This window comes from Triticum dicoccoides, chromosome 6A, assembly GCF_002162155.2.
Source record: "Triticum dicoccoides isolate Atlit2015 ecotype Zavitan chromosome 6A, WEW_v2.0, whole genome shotgun sequence".
Lineage (NCBI taxonomy): Eukaryota > Viridiplantae > Streptophyta > Magnoliopsida > Poales > Poaceae > Triticum > Triticum dicoccoides.
This window is the reverse complement of record NC_041390.1, coordinates 70,805,821-70,813,597: the sequence shown is the minus strand read 5'-3', so window position 1 is coordinate 70,813,597 and position 7,777 is coordinate 70,805,821.

Here is a 7,777-nt window from a genome sequence, read left to right as displayed (position 1 = left end):
CCCCCCAAGGCACCTAGGGGTGCCTTCCACCACATGGACTCTTCCATGGTGGAAACCCTAGGCGCATGGGCCTATAGGGGCTGGTGCCCTTGGCCCATCTAGGCCAAGGCGCACCCCCTACAGCCCATGTGGCCCCCTGGGACAGGTGGCCCCACCCGGTGGACCCCCGGGACCCTTCCGGTGGTCCCGGTACAATACCGATAACCCCGAAACTTGTCCCGATGCCCGAAATAGCACTTCCTATATATAATTCTTTACTTCCGGACCATTCCGGAACTCCTCGTGACGTCCGGGATCTCATCCGGGACTCCGAACAACATTCGGGTTTCTGCATATACATATCTTCATAACCCTAGCGTCACCGAACCTTAAGTGTGTAGACCCTACGGGTTCGGGAGACAAGCAAACATGACCGAGATGACTCTCCGGTCAATAACCAACAGCGGGATCTGGATACCCATGTTGGCTCCCACATGCTCCACGATGATCTCATCGGATGAACCACGATGTCGAGGATTCAATCAATCCCGTACGCTATTCCCTTTGTCTATCGATATGTTACTTGCCCGAGATTCGATCGTCGGTATCCCAATACCCCGTTCAATCTCGTTACCGGCAAGTCACTTTACTCGTACCATAATGCATGATCCCGTGACCAGACACTTGGTCACTCTGAGCTCATTATGATGATGCATTACCGAGTGGGCCCAGTGATACCTCTCCGTCATACGGAGTGACAAATCCCAGTCTTGATCCATGTCACCCAACAGACACTTTCGGAGATACCCGTAGTCTACCTTTATAGTCACCCAGTTACGTTGTGACATTTGGCATACCCAAAGCACTCCTACGGTATCCGGGAGTTACACGATCTCATGGTCTAAGGAAAATATACTTTGACATTGGAAAACTCTAGCAAACGAACTATACGATCTTGTGCTATGTTTAGGATTGGGTCTTGTCCATCACATCATTCTTCCAATGATGTGATCTCGTTATCAATGACATCCAGTGTCCATAGTCAGGAAACCATGACTATCTGTTGATCAACGAGCTAGTCAACTAGAGGCTCACTAGGGACATGTTGGTGTCTGTTATTCACACATGTATTACGATTTCCGGATAACACAATTATAGCATGAATAAAGACAATTATCATGAACAAGGAAATATAATAATAATGCTTTTATTATTGCCTCTAGGGCATATTTCCAACAGTCTCCCACTTGCACTAGAGTCAATAATCTAGTTACATTGTGATGAATCGAACACCCATGGAATTCTGGTGTTGATCATGTTTTGCTCTAGGGAGAGGTTTAGTCAACGGATCTGCTATATTCAGGTCCGTATGTACTTTACAAATCTCTATGTCTCCATCTTGAACATTTTCACGAATGGAGTTGAAGCGACGCTTGATGTGCCTTGTCTTCTTGTGAAACCTGGGCTCCTTGCAAGTGCAATAGCTCCAGTGTTGTCACAGAAGAGCTTGATCGGCCCCGACGCATTGGGTATGACTCCTAGGTCGGTGATGAACTCCTTCACCCATATTGCTTCATGCGCTGCCTCCGAGGCTGCCATGTACTCCGCTTCACATGTAGATCCCGCCACGACGCTTTGCTTGCAACTGCACCAGCTTACTGCCCCACCATTCAAAATATACACGTATTCGGTTTGTGACTTGGAGTCATCCAGATCTGTGTCGAAGCTAGCGTCGACGTAACCCTTTACGACGAGCTCTTCGTCACCTCCATAAACGAGAAACATTTCCTTAGTCCTTTTCAGGTACTTCAGGATATTCTTGACCGCTGTCCAGTGTTCCTTGCCGGGATTACTTTGGTACTTTCCTACCAAACTGACGGCAAGGTTAACATCAGGTCTGGTACACAACATGGCATACATAATAGAACCTATGGCTGAGGCATAGGGGATGACGCTCATCTCTTCTATATCTTCTGCCGTGGTCGGACATTGAGCTGAGCTCAATTTCATACCTTGTAACACAGGCAAGAACCCCTTCTTGGATTGATCCATATTGAACTTCTTCAATATCTTATCAAGGTATGTGCTTTGTGAAAGACCTATGAGGCGTCTCGATCTATCTCTATAGATTTTGATGCCTAATATATAAGCAGCTTCTCCAAGGTCCTTCATTGAAAAACTTTTATTCAAGTAGGCCTTGATGCTGTCCAAGAGTTCTATATCATTTCCCATCAAAAGTATGTCATCTACATATAATATGAGAAATGCTACAGAGCTCCCACTCACTTTCTTGTAAACACAGGCTTCTCCATAAGTCTGTGTAAACCCAAACGCTTTGATCATCTCATCAAAGCGAATGTTCCAACTCCGAGATGCTTGCACCAGCCCATAAATCGAGCGTTGGAGCTTGCACACTTTGTCAGCATTCTCAGGATCGACAAAACCTTCCGGCTGCATCATATACAATTCTTCCTTAAGGAAACCATTAAGGAATGCCGTTTTGACGTCCATTTGCCATATTTCGTAATCATAGAATGCGGCAATTGCTAACATGATTCGGACGGACTTCAGCTTCGCTACCGGTGAGAAAGTCTCATCGTAGTCAACCCCTTGAACTTGTCGATAACCCTTAGCGACAAGCCGAGCTTTATAGATGGTCACATTACCATCCGCGTCTGTCTTCCTCTTAAAGATCCATTTATTTTCTATGGCTCGCCGCTCAATGGGCAAGTCAGTCAAAGTCCATACTTTGTTTTCATACATGGATCCTATCTCGGATTTCATGGCTTCTAGCCATTTGTCGGAATCCGGGCCCGCCATCGCTTCTTCATAGTTCGAAGGTTCACCGTTGTCTAACAGCATGATTTCCAAGACAGGGTTGCCGTACCACTCTGGTGCGGAACGTGTCCTTGTGGACCTTCGAATTTCAGTAGGGGCTTGATCAGAAGTATCTTGATCATTGTCATTAACTTCCTTTCTAGTCGGTGCAGGCACCTCAGGAAAATTTTCTTGAGTTGCGCCATTTTCTGGTTCAAGAGGTAATACTTCATCAAGCTCTACTTTCCTCCCACTTACTTCTTTCGAGAGAAACTCTTTCTCCAGAAAGGACCCATTCTTGGCAACAAAGATCTTGCCTTCGGATCTGAGGTAGAAGGTGTACCCAGTAGTTTCTTTTGGGTATCCTATGAAGACGCATTTTTCCGACTTGGGTTCGAGCTTTTCAGGTTGAAGTTTCTTGACATAAGCATCGCATCCCCGAACTTTTAGAAACGACAGCTTAGGTTTCTTCCCAAACCATAATTCATACGGTGTCGTCTCAACGGATTTCGACGGAGCCCTATTTAAAGTGAATGCGGCAGTCTCTAAAGCATAGCCCCAAAAGGATAGCGGTAAATCGGTAAGAGACATCATAGATCGCACCATATCTAATAGAGTGCGATTACGACGTTCGGACACACCATTACGCTGAGGTGTTCCAGGCGGCGTGAGTTGTGAAACTATTCCACATTTTCTTAAGTGTGTGCCAAACTCGTGACTCAAGTATTCTCCTCCACGATCTGATCGTAGAAACTTGATTTTCCTGTCACGTTGATTTTCAACCTCACTCTGAAATTCCTTGAACTTTTCAAAGGTTTCAGACTTGTGTTTCATTAAGTTGATATACCCATACCTACTTAAATCATCAGCGAGGGTGAGAACATAACGATAGCCACCGCGAGCCTCAACACTCATTGGACCGCACACATCAGTATGTATGATTTCCAATAAGTCGGTTGCTCGCTCCATTGTTCCTGAGAATGGAGTCTTGGTCATTTTACCCATAAGGCATGGTTCGCATGTGTCAAATGATTCATAATCAAGAGACTCTAAAAGTCCATCAGCATGGAGCTTCTTCATGCGTTTGACACCTATGTGACCAAGGCGGCAGTGCCACAGGTATGTGGGACTATCATTATCAACCTTACTTCTTTTGGTACTCACATTATGAACATGTGTAGCATCACGTTCGAGATTCATAAAGAATAAACCGTTCACCATAGGAGCATGACCATAAAACATATCACTCATAAAAATGGAACAACCATTATTCTCAGATTTAAAAGAGTAGCCATCTCGAATTAAACGAGATCCCGATACAATGTTCATGCTCAAAGCTGGCACTAAATAACAATTATTAAGGTTTAAAACTAATCCCGAAGGGAGATGCAGAGGTAGCGTGCCGACGGCGACCACATTGACCTTGGAACCATTCCCGACGCGCATCGTCACCTCGTCCTTTGCCGGTTTCCGCTTATTCCGCAGCCCCTGCTTTGAGTTACAAATGTGAGCAACTGCACCGGTATCAAATACCCAGGAGCTACTACGGGCACTAGTAAGGTACACATCAATTACATGTATATCACATATACCTTTTGTTTTGCCGGCCTTCTTATCCGCTAAGTACTTAGGGCAGTTCCGCTTCCAGTGACCGCTTCCCTTGCAATAAAAGCACTCAGTCTCGGGCTTGGGTCCATTCTTTGGCTTCTTCTCGGCAGCTTGCTTGCCGGGCGCGGCAACCTCCTTGCCGTCCTTCTTGAAGTTCTTTTTACCCTTGCCTTTCTTGAACTTAGTGGTTTTATTGACCATCAACACTTGATGTTCCTTCCTGACTTCTACCTCTGCTGATTTCAGCATAGCAAATACTTCAGGAATGGTCTTTTCCATCCCCTGCATATTGAAGTTCATCACAAAGCTCTTGTAGCTTGGTGGAAGCGACTGGAGGATTCTGTCAATGACCGCATCATCCGGGAGATTAACTCCCAGCTGAGTCAAGTGGTTATGCAACCCAGACATAGTGAGTATGTGCTCACTGACAGAACTGTTTTCCTCCATCTTACAACTGAAGAATTTGTCGGAGACTTCATATCTCTCGACCCGGGCATGAGCTTGGAAAACCATTTTCAGCTCTTCGAACATCTCATATGCTCCATGTCTCTCAAAACGCTTTTGGAGCCCCGGCTCTAGGCTGTAAAGCATGCCGCAATGAACGAGGGAGTAGTCATCGGAACGTGCCTGCCAAGCGTTCATAACATCTTGTTCTGCAGGGAGAACGGGTGCGTCACCAAGCGGTGCTTGTAGGACATAATCTTTCTTGGCAGCTATGAGGATGATCCTCAGGTTCCGGACCCAGTCCGTATAGTTGCTGCCATCGTCTTTCAGCTTGGTTTTCTCTAGGAACGCGTTGAAGTTGAGGACTACGTTGGCCATTTAATCTACAAGACATATTGTAAAATATTTAGACTAAGTTCATGATAATTAAGTTCAACTAATCAAATTATTAATGAACTCCCACTTAGATTAGACATCCCTCCAGTCATCTAAGTATTACATGATCCGAGTTTAACTAGACCGTGTCCGATCATCACGTGAGACGGACTAGTCAACGTTGGTGAACATCTTCATGTTGATCGTATCTTCTATACGACTCATGCTCGACCTTTCGGTCTTCTGTGTTCCGAGGCCATGTCTGTACATGCTAGGCTCGTCAAGTTAACCTAAGTGTTTGCATGTGTAAATCTGTCTTACACCCGTTGTATGTGAACGTCTGAATAAAACACCCGATCATCACGTGGTGTTTTGAAACAGCGAACTGTCGCAACGGTGCACAGTTAGGGGGAACACTTCTTGAATTTATTGTGAGGGATCATCTTATTTACTACCGTCGTTCTAAGTAAACAAGATGCAAAACATGATAAACATCACATGCAATCAAATAATAAACGTGACATGATATGGCCAATATCACATAGCTCCTTTGATCTCCATCTTGGGGCTCCATGATCATCTTGTCACCGGCTTGACACCATGATCTCCATCATCGTGTCTCCATGAAGTTGCTCGCCAACTATTACTTCTACTACTATGGCTAACGCGTTTAGCAATAAAGTAAAGTAATTTACATGGCGTTTCTCGATGACACGCAGGTCATAAAAAGAATAAAGACAACTCCTATGGCTCCTGCCGGTTGTCATACTCATCGACATGCAAGTCGTGAATCCTATTACAATAGCATGAACATCTCATACATCACATATAGATCATTCATCATTCATCACAACTTTGGCCATATCATATCACAAACCACTTGCTGCAAAAACAAGTTAGACGTCCTCTAATTGTTGTTGCAAGTTTTACGTGGCTGAATTAGGGTTCTAGCAAGAACGTTTTCTTACCTACGTTAAAGCCACAACGTGATTTTTCAACTTCTATTTACCCTTCATAAGGACCCTGTTCATCGATTCCGCTCCAACTAAAGTGAGAGAGACAGACACCCGCCAGCCACCTTATGCAACTAGTGCATGTTAGTCGGTGGAACCGGTCTCACGTAAGCGTACGTGTAAGGTTGGTCCGGGCCGCTTCATCCCACAATACCGCTGAAGCAAGAAAGGACTAGTAACGGCAAGAAAGTTGACAAATCTACGCCCACAACAAATTGTGTTCTACTCGCGCAAGAAAAACTACGCATAGACCTAGCTCATGATGCCACTGTTGGGGAACGTTGCAGAAAACAAAAATTTTCCTACTCGTTTCACCAAGATCATCTAGGAGTTCATCTAGCAACGAGTGATTAGATGCATCTACATACCTTTGTAGATCGCGCACGGAAGCGTTCAAAAGAACAATGATGATGTAGTCGTACTCGACGTGATCCAAATCACCGATGACCAGCGCCGAACGGACGGCACCTCCGCGTTCAACACACGTACGGGACGGGAGACGTCTCCTCCTTCTTGATCCAGCAAGGGGGAAGGAGAGGTTGATGAAGATCCAGCAGCACGACAGCGTGGTGGTGGATGCAGGGCGTCACAGCAGCAGGGCTTCGCCGAGACTACGAGGGAGAGACGTAACAGGGGGAGATGGAGGCGCCAGGGGCTGGTGTGAAACCCCTCCTCTCCCCCCCACTATATATAGGGGTGCCAGGGGGGCGCCGGCCCTAGTAGATGAGATCTACTAGGGGGGGGGGGCGGCCAAGGGGAGGCTTCCCTCCCCCCCAAGGCACCTAGGGGTGCCTTCCACCACATGGACTCTTCCATGGTGGAAACCCTAGGCGCATGGGCCTATAGGGGCTGGTGCCCTTGGCCCATCTAGGCCAAGGCGCACCCCCTACAGCCCATGTGGCCCCCCGGGACAGGTGGCCCCACCCGGTGGACCCCCGGGACCCTTCCGGTGGTCCCGGTACAATACCGATAACCCCGAAACTTGTCCCGATGCCCGAAATAGCACTTCCTATATATAATTCTTTACCTCCGGACCATTCCGGAACTCCTCGTGACGTCCGGGATCTCATCCGGGACTCCGAACAACATTCGGGTTTCTGCATATACATATCTTCATAACCCTAGTGTCACCGAACCTTAAGTGTGTAGACCCTACGGGTTCGGGAGACAAGCAGACATGACCGAGACGACTCTCTGGTCAATAACCAACAGCGGGATCTGGATACCCATGTTGGCTCCCACATGCTCCACGATGATCTCATCGGATGAACCACGATGTCGAGGATTCAATCAATCCCATACGCTATTCCCTTTGTCTATCGATATGTTACTTGCCCGAGATTCGATCGTCGGTATCCCAATACCTTGTTCAATATCGTTACCGGCAAGTCACTTTACTCGTACCGTAATGCATGATCCCGTGACCAGACACTTGGTCACTCTGAGCTCATTATGATGATGCATTACCGAGTGGGCCCAGTGATACCTCTCCGTCATACGGAGTGACAAATCCCAGTCTTGATCCATGTCACCCAACAGAC